This window comes from Heteronotia binoei, unplaced genomic scaffold (genome assembly GCF_032191835.1).
Source record: "Heteronotia binoei isolate CCM8104 ecotype False Entrance Well unplaced genomic scaffold, APGP_CSIRO_Hbin_v1 ptg000411l, whole genome shotgun sequence".
Taxonomy (NCBI): Eukaryota; Metazoa; Chordata; class Lepidosauria; order Squamata; family Gekkonidae; genus Heteronotia; species Heteronotia binoei.
This window is the reverse complement of record NW_026800028.1, coordinates 708,163-725,023: the sequence shown is the minus strand read 5'-3', so window position 1 is coordinate 725,023 and position 16,861 is coordinate 708,163.

Genomic DNA, 16,861 nt, shown 5'->3' with positions numbered 1-16,861 from the left:
TATTTAAGATAGGCTTCCCAATCCCCAGGTCCCAGCAGGGGAATTCCCCAGTTTTACAGGCTTCCTCCCGCCCCCAGCCAGCTGGTTGTTGGGGGGAAGCCCTTCCCCCACAGTCACCATGTACCTCTAGAGCTCCTGCAGGTTTAGAAACCTGCAAACTGGTCTGTTTTAAAAATGTGTGCCTTTAAAGTTGAGCAGCAAGCAGGAAACAGGAAGCGCTTCATGGGGAAGGGTCAGCAGCAGTTTCGTCAGAGCACAGACCCTTCGTTTGTTTTGTTTTCTTTTTCAGAGCAAGTAAAGTTGTGGAGGAATCAGACCCAGTAAGTATGTGTGTGTGTGTGTGTGTGTGTGTGAGAGAGAGAGAGATGGAGGGGGCAGGGGATTCCCCGGTTTGGAAGCCCTCCCCCGGCTTTAGAAAGCGGGGGGAGGGGGAGAGGAAAATGTCTACTGGGCACTCTATTATTCCCTATAGAAAGTGATTCCCCTAGGGAATAATGGGGCTCTGGGGGGGGGGGAATGTTCTTTGAGGTAGAGGCACCAAATTTGCAGCATAGCATCTGATGCCTTTCCTCAAAACACCCTCCAAGTTTGAAAAAGGATTGGACCGGGGGGGGGGGTGGGCCAATTCTATGAGCCCCCAAAGGTTAGGTTAAATGCAGGGTTATGAAGGATTATCTGTTTTAGATGTATTTAAATGGTTTAAATGGTTTTAATGGTTTTATGAATGTTTATCTGTTTTAGATGTATTTAAATGGTTTAAATGGTTTTAATGGTTTAAATGGTTTTAGATGTATTTAAATGGTATGAATATGAATATGTGTGTTTGATGTGTTGGTATGTTTGTGGAAGAGTACCTCATTTCGTTGCTCTCTTTTTGTGGAGAACAATGACAATCTATCTATCTATCTATCTATCTATCTATCTATCTATCTATCTATCTATCTATCTATCTATCTATCTAAGATATCTATCAAAGATATCTATCCCTATCCTTCATTATTTCTAATGGAGGGAAGGCATTGAAAATGTGTGCAGTTCCTTTCAATCTGATGGCCAGAACTCCCTTTGGAATTCAATTGTACTTTTTCCAGCCTTGCTCATGACTCCACTGCAATGTCTCCTGGCCCCACCCCGAAAGTCCCCAGATTTTTCTTGAATTGGACTTGGCAACCCTAAGTTGAGAGCAGTGGACTCTAACTTGGGTTGGATTCCCCACATCTCCACATGTGGCTGCTGGTTGACCTTGGGTCACAGTTCTCTCAGAGCTGTTCTCTCAGAGCTCTCTCAACCCTACCTACCTCACAGGATGTCTGTTGTGGGAAGAGGAAGGTAAGGAGATTGTAAACTGTTCTGAGACTCCAAATGGGTATAAATCCAATCTCCTCCTTGAAAGCTAAATTTTCAGTAATCTTGGGAAGTGGTGTATATGTCTAACGTACTTGTTTAGCCATTCACAGTATTGGAAACACCCATGTTTGGGACTAAAAAAAGTAGCAAGAGCATCATTAAAAGCCTTTCAGGATTATGGGCATTCTACTAGAGGCTTATGGTGGCCATTGCAACCGATTGGGATCAAAGCTTCTGCTTGCTGGGGATCAAGCCTCTGGGCTGCAATCTAAAAGACTATATAATAACCAGGCCTCAGATTCAGCAGGAGCTCACAGGAGCACAGCTCCTGAACCTGTCTGAGGGTTCTCCCTCTTCATCCCCACCTACCTTGTCCATTGACTAGTAGGTGCAGCTGCAGAACAATCCCTGGATTAGGAGAGCAGGAAGGCAGCCAGACATTAGGAGCTTTGCCACACCCCCAGTAACCCTCTTTAACCCCTGGAGAAGTCTACACCACCTTTTCTCCACTTCTTATGTGATTTTGGGCAGCAAATGGCTTGCTGGCCTTTTGACTGGAGATGGCAGTCAAGGAGAGCCCCAGGTGAGTGAGGCCTGCTTGTGCTGGCTGAATCTCTAGCCAGCCCAAGCAGGCCTCGCTCACCCAGAGATTTCCTTTCTTGCGTCGGGTTGCTTTTGGTTGGGGGGGATTTGCTAATTAGTTATGCTAATGAGCTCCACCACCTATTTTTCTACAAAACAACCCCTGACAGTAACTATAGTTACTGTACAGTAACTATACTGTTTTAATTGGGCTTAAATTCATGCAGCTTGTGTTGAACTGTGACTTCATGGCTAAGGACTGTATGAAATTGTTCCTTATAGTTGCTTCTCCTCCATAAATAGCTGTGCACACACTGAATAATCCTAACACATGTCAATCATTCAGCATCTGGTAGAGGTGCTACAAGGTTACCAAGGACAGGAGACTGGAAAATCAGGTCTGGAAAGGAGGTGCCACATGCTCCCATCCTTCTGTCTGATGATCTGGTTGGCAAAGATGCAATCACTGCCATGAACAGGCTTTGCACAGTAGCATCAATGTCATGTGCCAATTGGATGCAACCAACACCAACAGACTACCAAATAAGACTACCAAATAAGAAGTTTAGATATCACAATAGACAGTTCTTGTTACTAGTCTTTCAGTATGAGTGCCTCAGCAGAAATGGCATACATAGCAGGAATGAGAGATGCTTTGCGTCCGTTCTCCCCCCCCCCCCCGCCAACATGGTTGCTAGTGAATATCATTCCTCATCTGAAGAAGTGTGCATGCACATGAAAGCTTACGTTCTGAATAAAACTAAGTTGGTCTTAAAGGTGCAATCGACTCCTATTTTGTTCTACAACTTCAGACCAACATGGCCGTCTATTTGGATCTATCATCATGCTCATTGTTCCAGATTTTAGGGAGAGGAAAGCTTTTACTTGCAGCTCTGGTATATAGACCCCCTTAATTGCACTGCTGCTAAATTCAGAAACAATTGTCTCATTACACCACTTCCCCCTGCTCTTAACACCCAGTTTTTAAGAGTCAGTATTCTTAAATCATTTCTCTGTATTCTTAAATATTTCTATAGTCACAGTGAAAAAAAAATCAGAGTCATTTAAATGTTCTGCACAATTTTTTCACTGATCCATCAAATTAGATGAGACTGGTAGTCACTGTTGGTAGATACTTGGAAGTTCAATTCTTTGATCCTGTATTTGGGCTTGGATCTTATACAGTACAAGCAGAGCTGTGCTGCATAAATAGCAACCCTACCCCTCCCACTGCATAAATAGCAACCCTACCCCTCCCACTGTTTTCTGTTACCGCCAGAACTGTGCTTCCATGGGTCAGTAAAACACTGCAACTCCCTGGTGGTAAAAGGGGGCTGCAATGTGAAAAAGATATCAGCAAGTATGATCAGTTCATCAAAAGTAGCCTCTCTTTATTTTTATGCATTTGCAAATGGCTCTCATAATTGGTAACTATTGGAGTCAGTAGGACTTGACACATCCCTTACGGTTTACAATATCTAATGCTTGGAGCTAGTAACTTATCTACATGTACAGGTGCTCCTGTTTAATGTGACTTGAAACAGAGAAGGAAAATATGCTCATGTCCACACTACTTCTTGTAAAACACTTTTATTAGAAAGGGAAGACTATTCCCTTTATTTCCTGCACACTCTAATTTAATATTGAAGAGGAGGAAGATAAGAAGAAGGTTTTACACCCCACCCTTCACTACCCAAAGGAATCTTGGAGTGGCTTACAAATTAATCACCTTTCCTTCCTCTCCCAACAACCGATACCCTGTGCGGTAGGTGGAACTCTGAGAGAACTGTGATGGGCCCAAGGTCACCAGCTAGGAAGCCATTGCTATTGTTTTCAGTAGTTTGTATTCCAAAGTATCTTGTTTGGATATTAGTCTAATTCAGGGGTGGCCAAACTGTGGCTCTTCATGCATACTGTGCAGCTCTCAAAGCCCTCACTTCCCGGCCTGGAGGAGGAGTGGGGAAACAAACCTGGTTCTCCAGATTTGAGTCTGCTGATCTTAACCACTACACCACAGCAGGCTTTCCTTTAGTCCCATTTGACCTCTGTATTCTCTATGCAAAGAGAGAAAACAGCAGTAAACTGTAAAGACAAGCAATAATTAATATCTGTACCCCTTCTTCTGTCAGCTGACCATCATGATGCAAGAATCAGTAAGTTCTTTTTGCCTGTACTGTTCTTTCAAATATTAAGGAATGGTAAGAGAAGACCCTACTGAGGGACTCCCACATTACAAATATTGCATAGGAATTGAAATTTAATGACTGGAACCTGATTTAGAGGTGGGTATTAGCAGTGCAGTTGCTGCAAACAATCAAAGTTCTATGGCTGAAGCTCTTTCTACAATAAGAATATTTGAATCTTCTTCCTGCATCCATCCTAAAAATTACCCAGGAACATCTCACTAACTTGGCAAATAGTTCCATAATGCCATTTTATAAATACATTTAAAAACTACTAACCAGTATGTGCCTACTTTTAAATAAGATGAAATTAATACTATATCAAAAAGATAACTGGGAACATCCCTGCGATCAAAATTATGAAAGCCTGTACAACTCTTTTTCAGAGGCTAAAAGGAAATCCATATATTTAAGAAGAGACTGGAAGGAAGTGTAATTATCCCTTCCTACAATACCACCACACAGAGAATGATTCAATGCCTACTTTTCTGCTTCCCATCCGAGTAAGTATGAAAATTATAATGATCATAATACTGATTTAAGGTATTCCATCATGGGTAAATCTGATATTTTGGATTCTAGTATATACAGTACATTTTATTTTGATTGTTCTGATTTTTTTTTAAAATTTCTTCACTCTGTGTAATAGAACAATAACATAACTATATTTACTTGTACAAGTCTTCTACAGTTAGGCAGAACTGTTCTGAAGTTCAACAGGGTTTCAGACAGGGCAACCAGACTTTAATAGTCAGGTTGAAGATCAAAAATCTGCTAAAGCTTCCTCACTCTGTGTGACAAACTGCACCTGTTGATATGCCCCTTCCTACATGATTTTAAAGCTACAGAAGGCCTGTCTTCCTTTACATCTGCTACTGGTACCCTTATTCAGAAATAGAAAGAGAACAAAGGTTTGAAATCTAAGGAACAGAAGATGTAGGGAAGGAAGAAAATTTGCACTGATTAAAAATAAGCAGCCAGATCTTTTGTCTCTAGTACATTTTAATCACATTCCTAAATTGAAGCCTTTTAATGGCTCAATGTTTACTCAAAAGTAAATCTCATTGAGTATAAGAAGACTTTCTCCCAAGTACGTGTGCAAAAGACTGCCATCTAAGCTGTTCTGCATTTCTGTGCTTTAAAGCTGAACAGTGTTATTTAAACCTTTATTATCCTACTCTTTTAAAAAATCTAATCTAAGCATTTCCTTTAAGCTTGCTGACAAAGGTACTAAAGTTTCTCAAGGTGTCAGGCACTGTAATGACTTCCATGAGTTTTATATTAGGCATTTTCACTATCAGGCCACTTCTTAAAATTTAATCCATTGTAAATATTTAGCTTTTATGGCTTTGGCTGCCGCTGGAGTGAATTTCCCTACTATTGCCATATGATTTGAGGTACTGATTTGGAGCCATGGCTGGGACTCACAGATTTTATCTGGTGGGACATATGTGAGATTGACCCTCTGTACTTCAATAGAAGTGGTAAAATCAGATTTCTTCTTTATTTTCTTCATCGTACTGTGTGTCCCGATAACAAGCATCCAAAAGAAAGAAAATGTCCCACTTAATGATTCTTGAGTTAGCAACATACCTTGGATGGCAACCTCAGACAGGTTATTTTGCACTGCGTCACAACTTCCAGGTTACTGGGTTAAAAATGTTTTCCTAGTCCAATGTATGAGGGTTGACAGACATTACCACCACCGGACTAGATTTGCATTCATGTGTCCATTTATATTCAGCTTTATGATAACGCATATACTTCAAACTGCTGGAAGGATTCTAGATTTGCTCAAGTCTAAAGTAAAGATTTAAAGATTGAACTAGCTACCAGGGCATATTATTTCATCTCTGATTCTCTATGATAATGTGCATTAATTGTATTCCTACTCTTTAAAGTATTTCTAGCATGCAGTTAAAACATATAGTACTGGATTCATGTACATATTGTGGTGCACTGCAACCAGAGTAGATATATGTTAATACATGTTTGATTTAATTGGTAGTACACATAAACACACTTTAGTTATTCTAAAGCTCTGATCAGGAAAACGGGTTAACATACATGTTTCATTTTGTAAAGATTTCAAGCAGTTCTCCTACCAAATGTGAATATGAAACTTTAATTCCCTTTCCCATATGCAGTCAATACTGTAACAAGAATGTCATAACTTGAATTCTTATAGGTTATGAGAAAAACAAACGTATCCCACTCATTTATTATAAAAAGGCACATCTTCATTTGTATTGAAAAGGAGCACAATTTGACTGGTCATGAACTGAATATTCAAGGAACAGAACAGAGACATTAGTATGCTTAAAACTTGCCCTTTGGGGCAAGCCTAGCAGTGATTTGGCGAAACAATACAGTGTTTCCCTAGGGCGTTCAGGCAATGGGAGGAAAACCACAAGAGGCAGTCAATTCCTTTATCCCCGAGGGAAGAGCATCTGGTGTGATTCCCTATCTCCATTTCTAGATGACTGAAGATGAGGATGTAATAAGCCCTCTTCACTGCAGAACCAGCCTTTCCTTCAGGGAACCTAACTCCCAACTTTTCCCTTGTTTCTTTGATGGATGAGACATATTTTCTGACCAAATTGCTGCTTATTTTCCTTGCATGCCAGAGCAATGAACAACATTGAAATCAGTGCAGGCAAACACTTTCTTAACATTCCAGGAACTGCCTTGTAAGAACTTATAGTCATCTAAAATGTGATTTACAATGTCCTGCAGTCCAAGCTGGTATAAACCTCTATATAATTGGGTGTTAGTGATAGTGAAAGATCAGGAAAGGGAAAGAATAGTCAGATCTGGTGGGAGAATGCCAAAAGTTTTAGATTTAGAATACTGTTTACTGTGCAGCTTGTTTATAAAATCAGGGTTTGACTCACCTGTTCAATGGTAAAAAATGGATCACGATGTTATTGTTTCCAAAGTTGCTGAGAATAGACAATTGAGCATTTGAAGGATTATAAATTGCAAAGCTATGTTTAGAAGTTTGATAAAACAAAAAGACTGACAAGATTATTAGAGTGAGATAAAATAGCCATCATATTTTGAGTGACTCAAAAAGAAAAGTAAAAGAAAAACAAGCAATTCCTGCCAGAAAAAACTTTCTTTTCTTGTTTACATTGAAATCAAATATTCAACCATTGTTTTACAAATATTCCACTGTTTATTATGATTATTATTTTTTTTAAAAAAATGTTGTACAAACTTGGTATAATTTTAAAAAACGTTCTGGTTTTGAAAAAGAACAAAATAATTGTTCAACATTTCTGAGGTGACACTAGGTGGAGCTGTAGCTTTATCAAGCAGCATTGAGAAGCTACTTTAAAAGGTTTCAATTAATATATATAAATATATATGTATCTTAAAAGTCCAAGGCTTGTAAATTATGTATCTTCTTGGTTACAAATTCCAACATATCTTTGAAGGAGGAAAAGTAAGGGGAGGGGAATAAAATTAAATGTTCAGTTATACAATTGTCCAAGCAAATTATTATTTTTAAGACACCCAGCATGATGTTTAAGACTTGGCACTTAGTTATAAATTGCATGCTGAAAACGTGCACACATTTCACTGTATGGTGTGTGCCATCAGCACTTGGAGAAAACAAACAAAAACTATCCCAATTTTTTTTTTTAAAAAAAATTCTGGTTCAAACTTCTCCAGTGGAAATGTGCCAGCAATTGGCAGATTTGAAGTATGAGGGAGTGGGATCAAGTTAAGAGAACTGTTTTTCATTAGAGTGTTTTTTTCAGCTTTCCATTACCTTGCACAAGAAATAGTTCCTTTCTGTGAGATTGGAACACTAGTACAAGTTATTTCTTTTGGTTTTGGGTGGTGGACTTGGGTTGTGGTTTTTCATGCCTGTCAAAAAAAGAGGGGAGAATTCATAGGAAAAACAAAGCCTTGGGTTATGTGCATGGGTGGGTAGGTGGAACACTAATACCCCCCCCTTCCTTAATCTAGGCACCTCTTTAGTCCTCTTATCTAAAAACTGGTTCATTCAACTTTTTTTAAAAAAAAAAATCAGTCACAAGTTGCTGTGATCAAGGGGATTTCTACTTGTTATATTTGTGATTACAGAAATCACAACTTCACACAGGAATGTTTTTCTATAAAAGCATAAATCTAAGGATGTTTTGGATTGCGTGTCTAGACATCAAGAATTTATGTGATCCAGGCTAAGGGTTCATCAACAATGGTTTACAAAGGGATCAAATGTACCTACAGCAACCATTTACCTTTTTCCACGTGCTTAAGAAAGAGGGTGAGTTTCTGCATTCCATTTATTCTGGGCAGCCAGGTAGATCAAAATGGGTCCTTTTTCCCTGGTTCCCATTTTTTTTAAAAAAAAACAAATTGTATAAAGGGAATCACCCACTCTCCCCAATTTTTTTTCTTACAAATATCATGTTTTTTAGATAAATCTTTTTTTTTGCCTAACCTGGATCTATTTGGCTTTAATAGTGGACTCTCAGGCATGGACTTTAATATAATTGTATGCACTGTGATTTTGAGGATTAAGTTACAGAAGGGTATATTTATTGCAAGCTACTTTGAGCTTCTTTTTTAATTAAGTTTTTATAAAAAGCAATAAATAAATAAACATTCACTGACTTTAGATTGTCTGTTTCCCCATCTCTGTTCTTTTAAAAGGAAGGACTGTTTGGACTATACTGGCTGTGCAAGCTGCAGTGCACACATGGATGTATGATGTCACTGTAGACTTTTCCTGTGCTACACAATACTTGCTTTGTTAGGTTCATGCCCTGGGCTTCTGCTGCAGCACCAAGCTAGGAGTAGGAATCCCTCATACAGATCTGCCATAAATGTATCCCACATTTGCTTGATTTCAACCATAGTTCCCATATTTCTGAGGCTGGAGGCAAGGTCTACCTACAAAGTAACCATATCTTCTGTCAGTATAGTCTGCACCCACATACCATGCAAACAAAGCAGCTGAGAATTTTTAAGACATAGGAAAACCTAGGAACCATTTTAAAGTTGTTTTATGATTCTTCTGGGGGAAGGATTTCATTCTTTCCTACTTTTTGCACAAACTGTTTGAATTAAATATAGATTAATACTGAACTCTCACTTTTAAAAACACTATTGGACTGATTTTGGTTCACTAAGGAACCATTTAGCACCAATTCTGAAAAGTTCTGACACCCTAATTCAAAACATTTTTACTTAGAACCTTGATTTCAATATAATTTTTTTGAGTTTGATGAAGATCCCTGCTTCATCTTCTGATCCTGTCCTTAGTGGAAGCTTGATGTCTAAATTCCTACCAGGATTTCTTTTAACAACTTCTTGTTTAGCTGGAGGGGGGAGGGGAAAGTGAACAACATTTTAGAAGTAAAGACAAGTTACTGTGAATATAGTCTCCCCACCCCCAGTCAGTTCATTTCTAATATTGGCTGGAAAAATCAGTGGAAAAAACACATGGAAAGAATAACTCATAAATATATATATGATTAGATAAATCAGTATAGTATAAGGGTTAGAGTATCAGATAATTATCTAGGAGACCTAGGTTTAAATCCCTGTTCTCCCATGAAGCTTGCTGTATAATGTTGTTAAGAAATATTCTCTTAATTCCTTTTTGCCCAATTTCTCCTGGAAATCCAACCCAACAATGTTTCTTTACCCCTTTTTAGAAATTTGGAGTCTGTTTCAAATCCGTTCTGTTTTGATCAAAAGAGAAGTTCGAAGACAAAAGAGACAGAAAGGGAGATTCCATGAAATTTCAGAATTTTACTTTTTAGATGCTCAGAGGCAGGCAATGTATTCACAATTCCAAACTTTCCTATCCTTCTGCTAGATCACCACTCTGTAGTGCATAACATAAAACAGTTGCAAGGTCTGCAGTTACAAAAGGAGAGAGAAATTAAAGAAAAATCCTTCTTTTAAAAGAGAAACATCTCCAAAAGAAGCTTGGAAAGAGAAATAACTCTCCTTGTAACAATGCCACTGCTGGGTGACATTGGTTCATTCATTTTTTCCCTTGTCTAACCTACCTCATAGATAGAATGGGAGAATCATATCATCACCCCTAGGGCTTTTTTGGTAGAAAAAGCCCAGCAAGAACTCATTTGTGTATTAGGCCACACCCCCTGACATCACCATTGTTTCACATGGGGCTTTTTTGTAGAAAAAGCTCAGCAGGAATTCATTTACATATTATGCCACATCCCCTGACACCAAGCCAGCCGGAACTGCGTTCCTGCTAAAAAAAAAAGCCCTGATCACCCTAAGTTCCTCAAAGGAAGGATGGAATAAAATGAAAAATCTACTAATGAAATTAATGCTATATACAAAAATGAAATGTACTAAATTCCAAAGAAGAAGGAATTCCTATCTGTCAGGGAGGAAAATGTTTAAAGGGCAAAAACACATAGAAAAAGCAGTGCAGAATAGTGGTTGGTGTGTCTAAGTAGTATACAGGAAACCTGATTTCATGTCCTCTCTCTACCATGAAACATTCTTGGTGACCTTGGACTGATTACTCTTTCTCTCAACCTAACTCAACCACATAAGCTTTTTGAGAGGGTAAAATGAGGAAGGGAGAACCATGTAAAGGCGAATGCAATAGAAATGTACTAGACAGATGTTTCTGTTGCAATGGAAAGTGCTATAGAGACCCTTATACCTTGAAGATAAGAGAGGAGAAGCAGTATCAGAACATGATTCAGGGGAAAAAAGGAAGTCATACAAAGATTTTAACAATATTGTCAAAATTTTATGAACAATTATGTGCAAAGGGATGTTTTTAATGAAAAAAAGTTTCCAACATTTCCAATAACATTCATTACAATTTTAAACTATATCTTAGGGTACATGCCAATGAACATATGAGTGTTTGGGGTACATACCAATGAAACAATATGTGTCATTTTTCTTCTGCTGAGTGAGCTAACTTCTTTCTTGCTCTGCTCCTGAAATGACTCATGCTTTTGTTTCCAAATTCAGTGCTTATTTCTTCATTGTGTCTCTTTCAAAGCACGTTACTTGTCTTGAAAATACGTTTTCAAGTGCCTTGCAAGATTAGCTGCTGAACAGTTATGTGGTGCTTACATATATATACATACATATACATATATACACAGTAATAATAATAATAATAATAATAATAATAATAATAATATATTTTATTTATATCCCGCCCTCCCTGCTGAAGCAGGCTCAGAGCGGCTCACAACATATAAAATTTACAAATTACAATATAAAATCATTATTTCAATGCGATATATATGATTTACTAATTAAAACCATCAAAATTACAATTAAAACTAACATTTACAGTAATATATATATATATATATATATATATATATATATATGAGGAAAGCCATATTTTTTAACTTGAAAAACTGCCCCAGAGTAGAAGGTGAAATAGTTTTTTTTGCTTGTAACAAAACTTGCCAAATCAGGATAGTGTACAGCCCCTTCATTGAAAAGATCCACCCTCCCTCCCCAAGCTTAAGAGAAGGTTGTACTTCTGACCCAAGCAATCTACGTGTAGTTCTGCAGTGGCTCACAGTTCTGTATTATGTCCACCTGAAAGTATTCATAAATGGTGAAAGATGAAAGAGTTTTGTGTTTCTTCTGGACTTATACTTGCACTGGGAATTTATTTTCTTTGCCTTAATGCACCTAGTTAAGGCAGTCTAGTTAGGACCTAGTTAATCTTTCTCTTTATAAGAGATAGCAGTGCAATTCTAAAAAGCATTGCACCCATCTAAACTCATTGACTTCAATCAATATAAAACAGTATCTTGTAATCATTTGGGCTAGATGACCTTAGAGGTCCCTTCCAACTCTATGATCTGAAAACTGCTTGTTCTCCTCATATGGTAAAGAAAGTGGGGAAATGGGTAGGAAGAATTTCCTTTAACACAAACACCCAACATAAAAAGATTTCTGGAGTTTCTAAATCATTCAATATTATATGCAAGGCTACTAATATATGTGACCTAGCAGAGTGATGATTTTCACTTTCTGGGGAATAATGCATTTATTATTAATTTTAGCTCCTTCTCTACAACTCCTTGGAGCCACACCTTTCTTATGTCCAATGAAGACAGGACAAATTACAGTCTGAGAATGAGACTGAAAGAGGCAGGAGACATTTGTTTAGCTTCAAAGCTCAGCTGGCAGCACAATGCCTGCTGGAAGTCTGGTAGTCCGGGCTCACAATATGCCACTCTTATTCCAAGCATCTTTCTCTTCAGACTTTCAGTGTTAGAAACATAGCCTGAATAAATTAATTAATCTCCCTTCCAAAGCCCCTCAGACTGGAGGCAGACATTGCAACTACATGGAATCTTGTGTGTGTGTGTGCCTGTGTATTGCCCACATGTTTTTTTTGAAGATGTTGACCTAAAATTATTTTTTGTCAGATTTGTTTACCTGGTTCCTATTACAGCAGCAATCTAATGCATACTTATTTGGGAGTCATCCTCAGTGAAGACAAAGGTACTTTCTTCTGAGTAAACATGCATATGACTGGGTTGCAAAGGTTTTTGCTCATACACCACATGTAAAGTGGATCCTTCAGTACTGTACTACTTGGCCAGCTCACTATCTTAGAAGAATCTCTCTCTCTCCTCCCCCCCCCACCCCACATCCCTATGCTTGTATATTCATGGATAACAAGTCAAAGGATGTGTTTGTGTGTGAAAGTCTGTCATCTGCTAGCCAGATCTGAGGAAATTGGGAAATTCACACCACCTTCAACCACTTTTCTGCTCTCAGCTGAGAATACCAAAATACTGTGCCATTCATCTTACGTGGCTGTTTGTCGATCATAGCTCCTACAAGGATAAGCAAACCCTATGGAAAGACATTTATCTAAATTATCCTGATAAAATGCTATCTCTTCATGGGGAAAGAAAAATGAGGTAGAATGCTAGTTCGTATACAAATACTCTGCAATTATACCCATAGGGGAGGGGTAGGTAATAATCTTACTGAAACTATATTGGGCTTGTGGGTTTTTTTTTGTTGGTTTGCTTGCTGGAGTTGACATTGCAAGAAATAATGGAATTCTTTAGTATTAAATAAAGTGAATATCAGTCACCAATATGGTATTAATGACCTTCTTTGTGCAAACAAACATACAGTTAGTGTTGGTGACTCTGTCCCCTGACAAGCAGATAAGAAGATAAATGCATGGTTTCTCTTAATTAGCCTTTCTTAATTAAAAACACCAGAGGTATTGTAATCATAATGAACTCTGCTGAGAGGATGGTCACTTTGTTCTTCAGGATGTCACTTCTGGAAAATTAGATTCCCTCCCTCCCCAAACAAGAAAGGAATAAATTCTGTGTAGGAGAAGTAGAAATAAATGATGCCTGCAAAGCAGTGTCCCTTTGGTTTTTTATCTGAGTGAGATGGATGTGCATCTTGTGGTTTTCAGAATGGTGTGGTTCAGTATTAGCCGTCATTAGCACCCCAGTATGGATCCAATTCACTAATTACTTATGCTGTCTTGGTTCACTGAGATTTAAGTACCAAGTCAATCCCATTATCTGCACTCTCCCAAGCTTGCCAGAGTCATCCGTCTTTTATGGAAAAGAAGCACAAGGGTTATCAATAGGACCCTGAAATACTTAGGATTTTCCCACTTCAGGAGGAGGCAAGATTAGTCAGGACTAAAGTCACAGCTTCTCTAAGCTGCTACTTTGGATGTGATAAAAGTGAACAGTGACAATTATCCATAACTACATAAAGAGCAACAGAGCGGGGGGAGGGAGCAGAGGGGAGAGAAGAAAAGAGGGGAAAAGAAGAACAGAGGAAAGAAGAACAGAGGAAAACCTGACGCACATTTCTGCAGCTGTCCTATGGTTTCAGGCCGCTTTTCATATCACCTCAGAGCTACAAATTACAATTCGTCTGTTACAAACGCATGGTAATATAGTCAGAAATTAAAATATTCCAAAGGCCTCAGGCCTCCTCAGAAAGAGAGAGAGAGAGAGAGCGTGCAAAAGGAGAGTACATGGAGTCTGCAAGATCCCTGTGTTGTTTGTGGCCGCCTCTCTACATCCTGCATGTTTAATGTCTGCAGCGGCCTTGTCTGTTTGGGATGGTTGATTGACATCTGCTCTGTGGAGAGGAAGGAACTGGCAGCTATTGGCAGCACTGTCACGTTCATTTGCACACTTTATGAAGCAGCAGTGTGGCTACTAATACAAAAAGAAATCTTCTAAGCAGCATGACATCTCTTGGAATGGAATATTTGTCTTTACAAATGATTGCACTGCTGCCAGTACTTGACATAGTGCTCACAAACATGTGTAATTGTTGGAAGTGTAATGATGATTATTTGCATATTTAATGTTCAAACAAGTACTGGAGAAGCAACTTAAACTAAACCTTTTATGAGAAAGATTTAGATACGTTCAGTATCACCCTGACTGAGTTCCAAAAGAGGTTTCAAAGAAGCTATAAAGCTCCATTGCCCCATCAAGAAGAATTGAAGGGAAATTGAAGGGGGAAAAGCCAGGGTTTTGCTCTGCAAGATTTTTTTTGGGGTGGGGGTGGGGGATGCTTTAGAAATGCCCTCATCTTCCATAATTTCAACACCATTTTAAATTAAATTTATTATGCTAAAACATTGGACCATTGTTATTTAAGGCACTTTGAAATAAACTAAAGATCAGATAGATTCAGAAGATTTCTGGTGTTTTCCCCATCACCAACAAACAGGAAGAAGATAAGTCCACACTAATGGTTAGGAGAGAAAAAACAGAACAAGGAGCAATATTTAGAGTTTTGTTAAATCTTCTAGATCCCTATGTGTTTCTCTAATTGTTTCATCAGAGGATCTTGTATAAAAACTTGTCTAGGTCTCATTTTGAACAATTGGATCAAGCAACTCTCAGCTTACACTTTATTCCTTTTTCTCTCTGTTCCACCCCCCTTCAAGTCAATACTGAGAATCCACACAAGCTAGGTTTTCTGAAAAAATCCGGTAAAAATGGAATCCACTGAAATATGTACCTGGCCCAAGACTATGAAATAAAATTGAAACTGATCCAAATCCTTGTGATCTACATGGCCCAAGGATTAGATTCCAGCCCACTAGGATAAAAATATACCTATTGATATTCTGGTAGAAATTTTTTAACACTTCTCACATAAACCACTAAAAAGCATGGGAAAATGATAAAATATATATATAACTGTTACTGTAGCCCCACTTTCTGTACTATGACTGTACTTCTTCCCCTCATGCTAGGGGAAGAAGATGAAGAATAGCCAAGGACCACAGGGAAGAGGACACTGTTGGCAATGGTAACAAAACACATCTTCTACATGACCACTGATTATGTCTCCAGGGCCTCTCATTTGGAAAAAACACCCTAGCTAGACCCAGGGCTTTTTTGCAGAAAAGGCGCAGTAGGACCTCATTTGCATATTAGGCCATACCCCCAATGCCAAGCCAGTCAGAACTGCGTTCCTGTGTGTTTCTGCTCAAAAAAGCCCTGGCTGGGCCTCTCTATCTCACTCTGAAAGCAGAGAACAACATCAAAAAGATGGGACATCCTGAGGAGCCTCAGCACTCAGCTGCTTTGGACAACTGTATACCTGGAGAACTGAATTGCCTTTTCTTAGTCAAGAAAATTTGGCATGTGTAGAAAGCACATGTGTCATAGGCACTGTTTTTACATGCTCTCTCTTTAAATATATATATCTATTAAAAGTTATAGTGTTTAAAACTGCAGTATTGTTGGAATCAAATATTGTACTCCTTCAGATGAACTTATTTCATCTAAATCTCCCCATCTGTGACTGTAGAAGTCATTGCTTGTTGGAAACAGACTGATTGGCTGATTTACCTCTCAGATTGGTAGGCACGTTACCTCTTTTTCAAGAATTACCTCTGTGATTAAGGATTGGTACAAAACAGGAAAATGTGGTTCTGTTTGTGGTTTGTGATGTGCCCCACTGGTGAACTGAAGACACCAAACTTGCAGAGGATCTCCAGCTGTCATTTTGACAGGAGCAGATTCAGGAGCTTCAGGAGTGCATAGAATGGATCCTGTTCAAGCTAGAGACACCAAAATTGGAAGGCATGTAGAGGAGTATTTGCAGGAGCTCCTCTGTGAGTTTGATGTTTCTAGCTTACACTCCTGAACATACTGAATCTGCACCTGTCAAAATGATAGAGGTTCAGGAGTGTATAGAACAGATCCTGTGCAAGCAAGAAGCATCAAAGTTGCAAGGGACTTCCCCAGATGCCCCTCTACATGCCCTCCCAGTTGTTGCTTTCAAGTTCTGTAAACATTTTGATTCAGCAGAGACTGTCTGTCTGGGAATGTCTCTGTTCGCAAACTGGCACAAACCTCCATTAACAGCTTGAAGGTTTGTGAAAAGTTCATGCCAGGTGAACTGCCACAAACTTGATGTTGTGAAGCACAAACCCACCAAAAGTTGTCATGAACTTTAGTTTGTGAGCTGGTTCATGCCAGTCCCTATGTGTGATTTCACTGTATGATTGCATTGCGTTTAAACAAAAAATTCAATCTATCTTGAAACTCAGTGAGAGAGGAATAAATGAATGAATACATAAATAAAAATTGTGCTTTGAGGCATATGGGACTTCTGTTCCTGGATAGCCTTTCCACTCAATAGAACTTCCCTTTCAGTGGAGGTGCTGGCTGTGAACACAAATTTCTGCAGCTGCCTTCAGCATAGAAGTGTATGCTGAAGTAACCACAGTATTTTAT